Raw genomic sequence first — 15,242 nt, 5'->3', positions numbered from 1 at the left:
TTTTATCAGGCCCTGGCCAGTTAGCTCAGTCAATTAAGAGCGTCATCCTGAAATGACAAGATTGTGGGCTGGGTCCCCAGTCAGGGCATACATAGGAAGCAGCCAAAGAATTCACGACTGAATAGAACAGCAAATGAATGCTCCCCTTCCCCTCTGTCTCCCTTCCTCTGACTCTCTAAAAATAAATTTAAAAAAATTAAGGCTAGCCAGGCCTAGCTCTGTTAGTTGGAGCATTGTTAAGAAGAATGGAGGTTACCAGTTCGATTCCCTGGTCAGGGCACATACAGGAGCAGTTCAGTATTTCTCTCTCTCTCTCTCTCTCTCTGCCTCCCTCTCTCAAAAAAAAATTACTTCATTGTCTTCATGTAAAAAGTTGTATCTGGTATCACAAGGCTTCACTTTACCAATATCATATACCTCTAGCATAGAATGTTTCCTCCTCTAACGTTTTGGAATATTCATGAGTATAAGAATTTTAGACTTGGAAGAATCTCAGAAGTCATTTAGTTTAACACTTATCCGGAGTAGTAAAATTTTTTTATATTATCACCAATATGTAATCATTCAGTCTTTTCTTGAATACTTCTAATAAGGGAAACTTCACTTTCTCATAACAATAATTCTGAAGAAACACTTTCTTTTTTTTTTTTAAGAGGAGGGGAGATAGGCTCCCACATGCACCCTGACTGGGATCCACCTGGCAGCCCCTTTTTGAGGCCTATGCTTGGACCAGCCAAGCTTTCCTCAGCGCCCAGGGCCGACACTCAGACCAATGGAGCCACTGTCTGAGAGAGGGGAAGAGAAAGAGAAGGGGAAAGGAGAGAGGGAGAGAAGCAGAGGATTACTTCTCCTGTGTGCCCTGACCAGGGATTGAACCCAGGACAGCTGTAGGCCGGGCCAGTGCTCTATCCACTGAGCCACCAGGCCAGGGCCACTTTGTTTCTCTTTTGCCCTCTTTCCATTTCCCCCTTTCTTGTATTTCAGAACCATCTGGCTCATGATTGCCACATTTTCTGAAATGTCTGCTGGTGTGCGCGAGTGGAGAGAACACAAACCCAAGGCAAATATAAAGATGCAATGGACATTAATGGGGAGCACAAAAGCCTGGGCTGGTAATAACTTGGACAAAGAACATGGGCAACAGGTCTGAAAAGACTTGTGATATTTTACAGGTAAAGAAAGAGAGGAGACAGCATAGGAAAATGCATGAAGGCACTTTTAGAAAGTAAGATTGTTATTTTGTTTGGTAGGAATTTCAAGTATTTGTAGGGGCAGTGGAATAGAAGGTATTGGGTTAGAAGAATCATCTGAGGCCATGTGATGGGAGGTTAGAAGAATCCACAGGTTCACATATATTGGGAAATGAGAAAACAAGAAGGATTTAGACCAGGACAGACTATCATATGGGTGACATGACATCATCTGTCTGTTAAAATAATTTCTTCTGTTATTTACCTCACAGTTGGAGCAATTAACAGTATGTCTATGACATGTATTTGTCTGAATATCTGTACTTCCTGTCAACATTGTAATAACCAGTATGTAAAAGCATAATAATGAACAGAACATTGTTTCAACCTCAACAAGTTAACAGTATAATGGGAGAATTGAGTTAACTGTAATAAATGAGGAAAGAACAAAATAAGTTCTAAATACTAATAGACTAGTGAGTTCTGTGCAAAAAATAATTAATTTGAATAAAGTGATCTGGGAAAACTCCACATAAGAAGTGGCATTTCAACTGGGCCTTGAGAGATATCTAAAGTCTAAAGGGCAAATAAGATGAGGGGGGAAGTCATTCCACGTTGCAGGTATAGTATAAAGTGAAGTCTCCAAACCCAGGATGAGTGTGTGTGTACTGTATTTTTTTTTTTTTGTATTTTTCTGAAGCTGGAAACCGGGAGAGACAGTCAGACAGACTCCCGCATGCGCCTGACCGGGATCCACCCGGCACGCCCACCAGGGGCGATGCTCTGCCCACCAGGGGGCGATGCTCTGCCCCTCCGGGGCGTTGCTCTGCCGCTACCAGAGCCACTCTAGCGCCTGAGGCAGAGGCCAAGGAGCCATTCCCAGCGCCCGGGCCATCTTTGCTCCAATGGAGCCTTGGCTGCAGGAGGGGAAGAGAGAGACAGAGAGGAAGGAGGGGGGGGATGGAGAAGCAAATGGGTGCTTCTCCTGTGTGCCCTGGCCAGGAATCGAACCCGGGTCCCCCGCACGCCAGGCCGACGCTCTACTGCTGAGCGAACCGGCCAGGGCTGTACTGTATTATTTTATGAGACACTCAGGTACAGATACAAGAGGAGACACTGAAGAGGCTCAGGAAACAAAGTTCATTATACTCACAAGTCCTAGAAACAGGAGACACAGCCCACCACGTGGGGCCACCTGGGGAAGCCTCAGGATGGTCAGGAGGGAGAATCAAGATTAGAGCCTTTCCTGGAGATTCTGCAACTTAGGATCAGCTAGTTCAGATTCTTTTAGCAAAATATCACCTGTAGGTTGGTCCCTACTGCCTGTCTGGGTCCTGAGATGATTAAGGTGGGGCAATATTGCCTTGTGGTGTAGATGGTTGGACAGTAGAAGGATGGATGGCTCTGAGGGTTAGTTTGAATATCAAAGGCACGTTTCTGGCTGGGCCCTTTACTCTAAGAATTGGCAAGGCCAAGGAGGCACAGTCTGTTTCCAGCCAGATTTTTAAGGTGTAAAAACATAAAATAGAAACAGTATTGTGTGCAGATGTGTGTGTATGTGCACATGCTGAGAGGAGAGAGGAAGAAAAATAAGTATTTGCTCAATATGTGCATTTAGAACATATTCAATATGGCCATATAGAACCTAAGTTTCTGGAGGGTAAAATATGACTTTTTATGATTAATCATTAGTGCGCTTAACATAGTACAATTAATAAAATATAATTATTTGACTAGTTGCCAAGTCACTGGGATGCCTTTCAAAGACGAAGAATTAAAGTAAACGACGAATATAGAAACAGTTGTTACTCATTGAAACTGGAATTAAAGCATCTGTGTCCAAGCCCTTTGAAAAAGGATGAAAGTCTAATTTATTCATATTCATTCATTCATTCATTCATTCAACAACCATTTATTTAGAACAGCGGTTCTCAACCTGTGGGTCGCGACCCCGCCGGGGTTGAGAACCCCTGATTTAGAAGTTATCATGTGCCAGGAACGCCAAAGAAGACTAAGAATATAAAGATGAATAAGAGATGTTCTTTGTACTCAAGGAGTTCACAGTCTAACAATCAAGGGTGAGGCAACAATCAAGTCAAAGGCATGTGAAAGGCATGTCAGAAGCTAAGTCAATGGTCCCTTAATATGTCCCACTTCATTCAGGACTTTTCTGAGTGCTTCATTGTGGTGTCATTTGTTTTCTCCTCCCCCCTTTCATTTTCTGTAAACTCGAAAGTTAGATCTCAAGACTTAGATCTGGATCGACTCTTTCGGCAAGAATATCTCAAAGTACATTTACATTATATCAGTTTTTCAACCACCAGTCCACGGACTAGTCCACCAGAAATTTTGTGCTGGTCCACAAAAGAGTTACCCCCCCCCCATGTTGTATGAAGATTGTAGACTCAACTATCTTAGTCAAATTGCTTATGCTCAGGGTGATTTTTGCCTTAGTGGTCCCCAAAATAATTCTATTTTCACTAGTTCCCAGGTGTAAAAAAGGTTGAAAATCACTGCGTTATATCAAATTAGAAGGCACATAACGTCTGGTTATTCAATTTTTGATAATGCTGACCAATGGGTTCAGGTTGTGGCAGCCTAACCCTTCCACGGTCAAGTTTTCCTCAGTCCTTCTCATAATATCAATATTAACCTTACTGATGATCATTGCCTGAATCAGTTATTTTACTAGGGTGTTTTTAAGTTCTATCATTCTATCTACATTTAGAAGAATTCTTGAAATTCTTTAATAGAGAAGAATTTCTCTCATCAACCAGGATTATTTGGTTACTCTGAAATACAGTCGATACTGGCCAGGTAGAATAAATGCTTAATTGTTTCCTATTAACTACCAATTTTCTGAGGCAAAAGCTAATGTTCTAGTACCTCCAAAGATAGTCAATAATTATTTTAGTTTTGTTTTACATTTGGGTTGCGTGCTCTCTCTCGTCATCAGGAACTCATAGATTATATATAGTCAGTGGGTTTCAATCCACTGCAGTCATTCTTGTTGATGTCAAAATGTGTTACTTTGGTTGATGGTCCTGTCAAGCTGACCACTGTGTGCTCCTTTCATGTGACCCTCTTTGTTTGATTTTCAGACCCCAGACCTGGAATCAGGATTTTCTTTAAGAGCCCTGATACCTTTTATGAGAAAATAGTATTTAGAAAAAAAATAGTCTGGGGCTAGAGGTGTTTATTGCTATTTGATTGTCACTTATTTCTAGGTCTTTTTAGGGAAAAAGTTAAGAACTACACAAATATTTAAGAAATAAAATGTCGCCCTGGCCGGTTGGCTCAGCGGTAGAGCGTCGGCCTAGGGTGCGGAGGACCCGGGTTCGATTCCCAGCCAGGGCACACAGGAGAAGCGCCCATTTGCTTCTCCACCCCTCCGCCGTGCCTTCCTCTCTGTCTCTCTCTTCCCCTCCTGCAGCCAAGGCTCCATTAAAGCAAAGATGGCCCGGGCGCTGGGGATGGCTCTGTGGCCTCTGCCTCAGGTGCTAGAGTGGCTCTGGTCGCAACATGGCGACGCCCAGGATGGGCAGAGCATCGCCCCCTGGTGGGCAGAGCATCGCCCCATGGTGGGCGTGCGGGGTGGATCCCGGTCTGGGTCGGGCGCATGCGGGAGTCTGTCTGACTGTCTCTCCCTGTTTCCAGCTTCAGAAAAATGCAAAAAAAAAAAAAAAAAAGAAATAAAATGTCAACTAGTTCTGATATTTCCACAAAACTTAACGATATGCAGTTTTAAGTTAATTCATTTTTTTCTCTTACATTGAAGGTTTGTTGCATACCCATCACTCAAAGTCAAATTGTCTTACCTCACCTTCTATTTGGTTTTCTTTGTGCCTCTCCCCTCCCCCACCCCTCCCTTTCCTCCTGTCCCCTCCCCCTAGTAACCACCACACTCTTGTCCATGTCCATGAGTCTCATTTTTGTATCCCACCTATCTATAGAATCATATAGTTCTTAGTTTTTTCTGATTTACTTATTTCACTCCGTATAATGTTATCAAGGTCCATCCATGTTGTTGTAAATGATCCGATGTCATCATTTACTATGGCTGAGTAGTATTCCATAGTATATATGTACCACATCTTCTTTATCCAGTTATCTATTGAAGGGCTCTTTGGTTGTTTCCATGTCTTGGCCATTGTAAACAATGCAGCAATGAACATGGGGCTGCATGTGTCTTTACGTACCAATGTTTTGAGTTTTGGGGTATATATCCAGTAGAGGGATTGCTGGGTCATATTGTAGTTCTATTCTTAATTTTTTGAGAAACCATCATACTTTCTTCCATAGTGGTTGTACTACTTTACATTCTCACCAGCAGTGAATGAAGGTTCCATTTTCTCCACAGCCTCGCCAACACTTATTACCTGTCTTGTTGATAATAGCTAATCTAACAGGTGTGAGGTGGTATCTCATTGCAGTTTTGATTTGCATTTCTCTAATAGCTAATGACAATGAGCATCTTTTCATATATCTGTTGACCATTTGATTTGTATTTCTTTCTGGGAGAAATGTCTGTTCATGCCCTCTTTCCATTTTTTTTTATTGGATTGTCTGCCTGTTTCTGGTTGAGTTTTATGAGTTCTTTGTATATTTTGGATATTAGGCCCTTATCTGTGCTGTTGTTTGAAAATATCATCTCCCATTTAGTTGGCTGTCTATTTTGTTGTTAGTTTCTCTTGCTGTGCAAAAGCTTCTTATTCTGATGTAGTCTCATTCATTTATGTTTGCCTTCACTTCCTTTGTCTTTGGAGTCAAATTCATAAAGTGCTCTTTATGGCCAAAGTCCATGAGTTTAGTACCTATGTTTTCTTTTATGTAATGTATTGTTTCAGGTCTTATATTTAGATCTTTGATCCATTTTGAATTAATTTTAGTACAAGGAGACAAACTGTAGTCGAGTTTCATTATTTTGCATGTGGCTTTCCAATTTTCCCAGTACCGTTTATTGAAGAGGCTTTCTTTGCTCCATTGTGTGTTGTTGGCCCCTTTATCAAAGATTATTTGACCATATATATGTGGTTTTATTTCTGGGCTCTCTATTCTGTTCCATTAGTCTGAGTGTCTATTTTTCTGCCAATACCATGCTGTTTTGATTATCGTGGCTCTATAATATAAAGTCAGGTATTGTAATGCCCCCAGCTTGGTTCTTTTTCCTTAGGATTGCTCTGGCTATACGGGGTTTTTTATAGTTCCATATAAACCTGATGATTTTTTGTTCCATTTCTTTAAAAAATGACATTGAAATTTTGATGGGAATTGCATTAAATTTGTATATCGCTTTGGGTAATATGGTCATTTTGACTATATTTATTCTTCCTATCCAAGAACAAGAAATATTTTTCCATTTCATTGTATCTTTTTTTATTTCCCTTAATAAAGCTTTGTTGTTTTCATTATATAGGTCCTTTAGGTTCTTTGTTATGTTTATTTCTAGGTATTTTTGTTGTTGTTGTTGTTGCGACCATGAAGGGGATTATTTTTTTGAGTGCGTTTTCTGATATTTCATTGTTGGCATATAGGAAGGCAATAGACTTCTGTATATTAATTTTGTATCCTGTGACCTTACTGTATTGGTTTATTGTTTCTAATAGTATTTTTGTGGAGTCTTTGGGGTTTTTGATGTATAGGATCATAGCATCTGCAAAAAGTGAAACCTTTACTTCTTCTTTCCCAATATAAATGCCTTTTATTTCTTTCTCTTGTCTGATTACTCTGGCTAGAACTTCCAGCACTATGTTGAATAAGAGTGGAGCCCTGGCCGGTTGGCTCAGCGGTAGAGCGTCGGCCTAGCGTGCGGAGGACCCGGGTTCGATTCCCGGCCAGGGCACACAGGAGAAGCGCCCATTTGCTTCTCCACCCCTCCGCCGCGCTTTCCCTCTCTGTCTCTCTCTTCCCCTCCCGCAGCCAAGGCTCCATTGGAGCAAAGATGGCCCGGGCGCTGGGGATGGCTCTGTGGCCTCTGCCCCAGGCGCTAGAGTGGCTCTGGTCGCAACATGGCGACGCCCAGGATGGGCAGAGCATCGCCCCCTGGTGGGCAGAGCTTCGCCCCTGGTGGGCGTGCCGGGTGGATCCCGGTCGGGCGCATGCGGGAGTCTGTCAGACTGTCTCTCCCTGTTTCCAGCTTCAGAAAAATGAAAAAAAAAAAAAAAAAAAAAAAAAGAGTGGAGAGACTAGACAACCCTGTCTTGTTCCTCATTTAGAGGAAAAGTCCTCAGTTTTATGCCATTTAATATGATGTTAGCTGATGGTTTGTCATAAATAGCCTTTATTATGTTAAGATATTTTCCTTCTATACCCATTTTGTTGAGTGTTTTAAACATAAAATGGTGTAGTATTTTATCAAGTGCCTTTTCTGCATCTATTAATAGGGTCATATGGTTTTTGTTCTTTGTTTTGTTGATATGGTGTATTACGTTAACTGTTTTATGTATGTTGAACCATCCTTGTGATTCTGGGATGAATCCCACTTGATCATGATGAATTTTTTTTTAATGTATTATATTTGATTTGCTAGTATTTTTTTTTTTTTTTGTATTTTTCTGAAGCTGGAAACCGGGAGAGACAGTCAGACAGACTCCCGCATGCGTCCTACCGGGATCCACCCAGCACGCCCACCAGGGGCAACGCTCTGCCCACCAGGGGGCGATGCTCTGCCCCTCTGGGGCGTCGCTCTGTTGCGACCAGAGCCACTCTAGCACCTGGGGCAGAGGCCAAGGAGCCATCCCCAGCACCCGGGCCATCTTTGCTCCAATGGAGCCTTGGCTGCGGGAGGGGAAGAGAGAGACAGAGAGGAAGGAAGAGGGGGTGGAGAAGCAAATGGGCACTTCTCCTATGTGCCCTGGCCTGGAATCGAACCCGGGTCCCCTGCACGCCAGGCCAACGCTCTACCACTGAGCCAAACGGCCAAGGCTGATTTGCTAGTATTTTCTTGAGTATTTTACCATCTGTGTTCATTAGAGATATTGGTCTGTAGTTTTCTTTCTTTGTGTTGTCTTTGCCAGGTTTTGATATGAGGGTTATGTTGGCCTCATAAAATGTGTTTGGAAGTATTGCTTCTTCAATTTTTTGGAAGACTGAGTAGAACAGGAACCAAGTCTTCTTTGAATGTTTAATAGAATTCACTAGTATAGCCTTGGCCAGTTGGCTCAGTGGTAGAGCATCGGCCTGGCGTGCTGGAGTCCTGGGTTCGATTCTCGGCCAGGGCACACAGGGGAGGCACCCATCTGCTTCTCCACCCCTCCCCCCTCCTTCCTCTTTGTCTCTCTCTTCCCCTCCCGCAGCCGAGGCTCCATTGGAGCAAAGTTTGTCCCGGTGCTGAGGATGGCTCTGTGGCCTCTGCCTCAGGTGCTAGAATGGCTTTGATTGTGGCAGAGCGACGCCTCCTGGTGGGCATGCAGGGATTCCAGTCGGGCACATGCAGGAGTCTGTCTGACTGCCTCCCCCTTTCCAACTTAAGAAGGATACAAAAAAAAAAAAAAAAAAAAGAATTCACTAGGATAGCCGTCTGGCCCTGGACTTTTATTTTTTGGGAGGTTTTCGATAGTTGTTTCTATTTCCTCTCTGTTTAGGCTTTCTACTTCTTCATGACTCAGTCTAGGAATTTTGTATTGTTCTAGAAATTTATCCATTTCTTCTAGATTGTTAAATTTGGTGGCATGTACTTCATAGTGTTCTACAATAATTCTTTGTATATCTAAGATACCTGTGATGATTTCTCCTCTTTCATTTTGGATTTTGTTTATATGAGTCATTTCTCTTTTTTCCTTAGTGAGTCTTGCCAAGGGTTTATCAATTTTGTTGATCTTTTCAAAGAACCACTTCTTGTATTATTGATTTTTTCTATAGTTTTTTCTGTTCTCTGTTTCATTTATTTCTGCTCTGATTTTTATTATTTCCTTTCTTCTGCTGATTTTGGGTTGCCTTTGTTCTTGTTTTTCTAGTTCCTTAAGAAGTTAAGTTGTTTATTTGGGCTCTCTCTTGTTTATTTATATAGGCCTGTAGTGATATGAACTTCCCTCTTATTACTGCTTTTGCTGCATCCCCAAGATTCTGATATGTCGTATTGTCATTTTCGTTTGTCTGTATCTTTTAATCTCTTTTATTTCTTCTTTGACTCACTCATTTTTTAGAAATATGTTGTTTAATTTCCACATTTTTGTGGGTTTACTTTTTTTTGCAGTTGAATTCTAGTTTCAAAGCTTTATGGTCAGAAAATATGCTTGGTATAATTTCAATCTTTCTGAATTTGTTGATGTTATTTTTGTGGCCCAACATATGGTCAATTCTTGAGAATGTTCCATGTACACTAGAGAAAAATGCATACTCTGGTGCTTTGGGATGAAATGTCCTGTAGATGTCTATCATATCCAATTGTTCTAGTGTTTCGTTTAAAGCCAATATTTCTTTAGATTTTCTGTTGGATGAACGATGTATAGCCATGAGCGATATATTGAGGTCTCCAAATATGACTGTATTTTTGTCGGTTTTTATTTTTAGGTTAGTAGATATCTTATATATTTTGGTGCTCCTTGGTTTGGTGCATATATATTAAGAAGTGTTATGTCTTCTTGATCAATGTCCCCTTTATCATTATGAAATGATCATATTTGTCTCTGATTACATTTGCTGTCTTGTAGTCAGTGTTGTTAGATATGAGTATGACTACACCTGCTTTTCTTTGGATGTTATTTTCTTGGAGAATTGTTTTCCAACCTTTCACTTTGAATTTGTTTTTATCCTTGTAGTTTAGATGTGTTTCTTGAAGACAGCATACAGTTGGATTTTCTTATTTAATCCATTCTGCTACTCTGTGTCTTTTTATTGGTGAGTTCAATCCATTTACATTTAATGTAATTATTGACACTTGAGGGTTTCCTATTGCCATTTTATATATTGCTTTCTGATAGCTCTGTATCTTGTTTGGTTCTTCTCTTTTATTTGTCTATCATTTGTTTTTGTTTGGTTGTATTTCATACTTCTTTCCTCTGTTTCTTAAGCCATGTGTTTCTGTGGTTGTTTTTCCAAGGGTGGTTACCATTGAGTAATAGAAAGGATACATATCATGTTCATTGTAGTATATTATCTCATGAGTGCTTCTGCAGTCCATCCTCCTTTGCTACTGTTAATCTTTGTCCTTTCCCCTTTTTTGTTTTTGTTGTCACAGACTAATCTTGTTTTTATTGTAATCTTTTTTTTTCTTTTTTTTTTTGTATTTTTCTGAAGCTGGAAATGGGGAGAGACAGTCAGATAGACTCCCACATGCGCCCGACCGGGATCCACCCAGCACGCCCACCAGGGCGACACTCTGCCCACCAGAGGGCAATGCTCTGCCCCTCCGGGGCGTTGCTCTGCCGCTACCAGAGCCATTCTAGCGCCTGGGGCAGAGGCCAAGGAGCCATTCCCAGTGCCCGGGCCATCTTTGCTCCAATGGAGCCTTGGCTGTGGGAGGGGAAGAGAGAGACAGAGAGGAAGGAGGGGGGGTGGAGAAGCAAATGGGCACTTCTCCTATGTGCCCTGGCCGGGAATCGAACCTGGGTCCCCCACACGCCAGGCCAACGCTTTACCGCTGAGCCAACCGGCCAGGGCTTATTGTAATCTTGATGGAGCTTTTACTTGTAGTTTTGTTTTGTTTTCTTTTGTTCTTTGTATCTCGTCAAATAACCCCCTTTAGTATTTCTTTAGTGGGTGTTTTCTGATGATAAATTCCCTCATCTTTTCTGTATCTGTGAATGTTTTTATTTCCCCTTTGTATTTGAAGGATAGCTTTGATGGATATAGTATTCTTGGCTGGAAGTTCCTCTCTTTCAGAACTTTAAATATTGGGGTCCACTCTCTTCTGGCTTGTAGAGTTTCTGCTAAGAAATCTGATAACCTAATGGGCCTTCCTTTATATGTTGTATTCTTCTTTTCCCTGGCTGCCTTGAGGATATTTTCTTTGTCATTGGTTTGTGATAATTTCATTATGATGTGGAATAGGTCTATTTGGGTTAAGATAATTCAGTGTTCTGTTTGCTTCTTGAATTCGAAGCTCTAATTCTTTCCACAGGCTTGGGAAGTTCTCATATATTATTTGTTTAAATATGTTCTCCATTCCATTTCTCTCTCTTCTTCTGATATACCCATTATTCTTATGTTGCTCTTTCTGATGGAGTCAGACAATTCCTATAGGGCTTTCTCATTTTTTTAAATTTGTGAGTCTCTCTCCTCTTCTCTCTGTCGTGTCTTTAGTTGCTTGTCTTCTATGTCACTAATTCTCTCCTCTACCTGGCCTGTTCTATTAGCTAAGCTTGTTACATCATTTTTCAGTTCATGAATTGAGTTTTTCATCTCTGTTTGATTCATTTTCATAGTTTCAATTTCCTTGGTGATGTATTCTTTTTGTTCATTGAATTTGTTTTTGAACTCTCTAAATTGCCTTTCCATGCTTTCTTGTATTTCCCTGAGTATTTTCAGGACTTCAGTTTTTAATTCTCTGTCATTTCACTCCAAGGTTTCCAAGCAATTGAAATATTTTCTATAGAGTTTTCCTCACCTATCTGAGCTACATCTCTGTCTTTTGTATCCATGATATTTGATTTCTTTTTACTTAATGGCATTTTTTTTTTGTATTTTTCTGAAGCTGGAAACGGGGAGAGACAGTCAGACAGACTCCCGCATGTGCCCGACTGGGATCCACCCAGCACGCCCACCAGGGGCAATGTTCTGCCCACCAGGGGGCAATGCTCTGCCCCTCCAGGGCGTCGCTCTGCTGTGACCAGAGCCACTCTAGCGCCTGGGGCAGAGGCCAAGGAACCATGCCCAGCGCCCGGGCCATCTTTGCTCCAATGGAGCCTTGGCTGCAGGAGGGGAAGAGAGAGACAGAGAGGAAGGAGGGGGGGTGGAGAAGCAAATGGGTGCTTCTCCTGGCCGGGAATCAAACCCGGGTCCACTGCACGCCAGGCCGACGCTCTACCGCTGAGCCAACCGGCCAGGGCCTTACTTAATGGCATTTGAGAGTGATATTGTTAATAACACTAATAAGAGATGATAAAAAAAAATTGAAAAAAATACAGTGAAATAATGAAAATTCTATTGTGCTAAGTGGAACAAAAACTACATAGAACACAGAGCCAGAGTTGGGGGGGGGGGTGACAAAGAGATAAAAAAAAACAAAGTAAAAAAACACACAAAATGCCACAAAGAAAAAATTTGAATCCAGAATAAAATAATTTGTTTGTAAATGACAATTGAATGAGAGAAAAAGTGAAAGAGAAAAGAAGAATAAAATAAGAGTTAAGGTTTTTGGAATGTAACCCTCATAAACAAAAAAGAATGGAAAATGTAATACCTATGTGTAATAAAGTTGAAAATGAAAAGGAAAGAATAAGATGGAAAGAGGATAAAATGACCAAAATAAAAAGAAGAAAAGATGAAAAATACAAGAAAAAAATGGAGAAAAGTTATAAAAAATGTGATTTTTTTCCTGGTTTTGAGAGGTTATCTTCTTTTTTCTTTTTTCCTTCTCTTTTTGACTGGTGGTGCTGTACCACAGGTTTTACCCCTGCAGCACTCTTGAGTAGGGATTTGCAATTGATGTGTCACTATGGTAGTGACATAAGCTAGGCCTGAGTCTCGTTGGTAGGCAAGGCTTGTTAGGGTCTCCGACAATGGGAGAGTCAGTTTTCCCAGTGCCTCTCTTCATGTCTCTCCTTTCTGAGCCAGCAGCCTGGCGACCCAGCTGTGAAGTAGCCCCAGCCACTGCTTGCAGAGCAAGAGGCTCTAAGAGCTGCCAAGTTCCTCCTCCAGCCCTGCTCAAAGCACAGTTCTGGTTAAGGCTTTGCCAACCTGAGCCACCAGCGTAAGCAGGCAGGGCAGGGAGCTGACTTCTTTTCAGGTGCCTTTCTAAGAGTCTCTGGGCATGTCTAGTGTGCCTTAGCACTCTGTGGCTCTACTCTCCCCAGGCTTTTTTCCCTTGTGCCCTGTTGGAAGCCCACAGCTCAGCCCACACAACTTCTGCAGTGCTCTTTGAGGTCTGTTCCACAGGAATACACTTTGTAACCTGTATCAGCTGGCAGGAAGTTGCCCCAGCCACTGCTTGCAGAGCAAGAGGCCCTAAGAGCTGCCAAGTCCCTCCTCCAGGTCCACTCAAAGCACAATTCTGAGTAAGGCTTTGTAAACCAGAGCCACCAGCAAAAGCAGGCAGGGCAGGGAGCCAACTGCTCATCAGGCTCCTTTCTAAGGGTCCCCAGGTATGTCCAGTTTGCCTCAGCACTCTGCGGTTCTAATCTCCACAGGCTTCTCCCTTGTTTCTTGTTTGGTAGCCCGCAGCAAGCTGTTTGTGTGCCCAGTGTCCAGCCCCCACCACTTCCACAGTGCTCTCTGAGGTCTGCTCCACCAGAATGTGTTTTGTAGCCTGTATTAGCTGACAGAGGCACCCCGCCCGGACAGGTCCAGGCCTAGGGATCCCAGCCCTGTGCACTTCCCGCACTGTTGGTCAAGGAGCCAGGACCACACAGAAACTCTGGCTACAGCCCATGCAGAAGTCCACTGCTGACAGTCACTGGTCTAGCCCCTGCCCTCATCTGCAAACATGTGTGCCCATGCCAGAAGTGCCAGGTAGAGCCATTCACACACCACCCACAATCGCAGACCAGGAGTGAACAAAGCCCAAAGCCACTCTGGTTCCAGCCTCCGCAGGAAACCCGTTTGGCCACTTCTGCCAGAGTCTGCTGTTCGCGCTAGCTCTGCATCTGCAATCTCAGGCTGAGCCGCTGGCGCACTCTCTCCTCGGCTTGATCATCTGCCCTGGTCCAACTTCTTCCCTTGGCCTCAGCCCTCCTTTCCTCTTGGTTCCAAGTAAAAGCGGCCCTTCCTCAGATCAGTGAGGAAAGCAGAATACTCCATTCTCCGTCTTTATTTCCTTCAGAGTGGATTATATATTCAGCCACCTTTTCACCCAGTCGTATCTTTGTTTGGTGTATGTGTATTTAAGATGCTCCTGAGATTGTTTTTCTGTCTCTATTTGTTGAATTTGTTGAAATTTCAGGGGGAAATATCGGGAGCACCCCTCACGGCGCCATTTCTATGATGTCACTCAGGCTCTTTTCTCTTAAATTAATTTTTGCCTGTTTCAAGAGAGTGCTAATCTTTTACTTCTTCATTCATTCATTTTTGAGATAGACAAGGAGAGAGAGACAGGAACATCAAGCTGCTCCTATATGTGCCCTGACCAGGGAATCGAATGCCAACTTTCGTGATCTGGGACGATGCTCCAACCAACAGAGCTATTCAACCAGAGCTTACTTTTTTTTTAATTTGATTGATTTTAAGAGAGATAGAGAGAGGAAGGGAGAGGTGGGAAGGGAGAGGTGGGAAGGGAGAAGGGCAGCATTCACTTATTGTTTCACTCAGTCGAGCACTCATCGGCTGCTTCCCAGTGTGTGCCCTGACCAGGACTGAACCTGCAATCTTGTCATTTCAGGACAACACTCTAACCGACTGAGCTAACCGACCAGGGCCTTACTTCTCAATTTTTGTAAAAGCACTTTATAAAATAGATAAGTTAACCCTCTTTCTGTAATATGGTGTAAATATTTTTTCTTCATTTTTAGTATCCTTTCACATTACTTGTACTTTTTTAAAACCATGCTATACTTTATATTTTTATTTAATGTAGTTGAATTAATTGCTTTTGAGTTTTGAGTCACAGGAAGATTTCCTTTTCCCAGATTATAAAGAAATCCATTCAAATTTTCTTCTGGTACCTGACTAGTTTTATTTTTACAGTTAAATGTCTAATATATTTTGAATTCATCCTGTATATGGCATGAGGCAGAGATCCAATTCTGTATTTTTCCAAATGGCTAACAGGTATCATAACACCATTTATTTAAAAATCTACTCAAATAACTGATTTGGGATTTTCATATTTGTCATATCCTAAATTTCATATACACTGGGTCTCAACTTGAACTTCCTCACCTGTCCCACTGGTCTAGCTGGCTATTCATGAATCAACACCAATATCACTCTTCTGTATGCATTTAGGCATCGCTGTCT

The 15,242-nt window shown here is 42.1% G+C and overlaps 1 protein-coding gene and 1 non-coding gene across 4 annotated transcripts in view; one reads left to right on the top strand and one right to left on the bottom strand.

Moving 5' to 3' along the window:
* The window catches only part of DCP1B (decapping mRNA 1B), a 74,745-nt gene that overhangs the window by 19,131 nt on the left and 40,372 nt on the right, over positions 1 to 15,242 (bottom strand). The window lies entirely within an intron of this gene.
* TRNAP-AGG (transfer RNA proline (anticodon AGG)) lies at positions 4,472 to 4,547 on the top strand. The gene has a single exon. It is a non-coding gene; the product is annotated as a tRNA-Pro (tRNA).

The sequence above is a fragment of the Saccopteryx bilineata genome, chromosome 2 (assembly GCF_036850765.1).
Source record: "Saccopteryx bilineata isolate mSacBil1 chromosome 2, mSacBil1_pri_phased_curated, whole genome shotgun sequence".
In the NCBI taxonomy this organism is placed as follows: Eukaryota; Metazoa; Chordata; class Mammalia; order Chiroptera; family Emballonuridae; genus Saccopteryx; species Saccopteryx bilineata.
The sequence above is the reverse complement of the archived record's forward strand: the minus strand, read 5'-3'. Positions and strand labels throughout refer to the sequence as shown.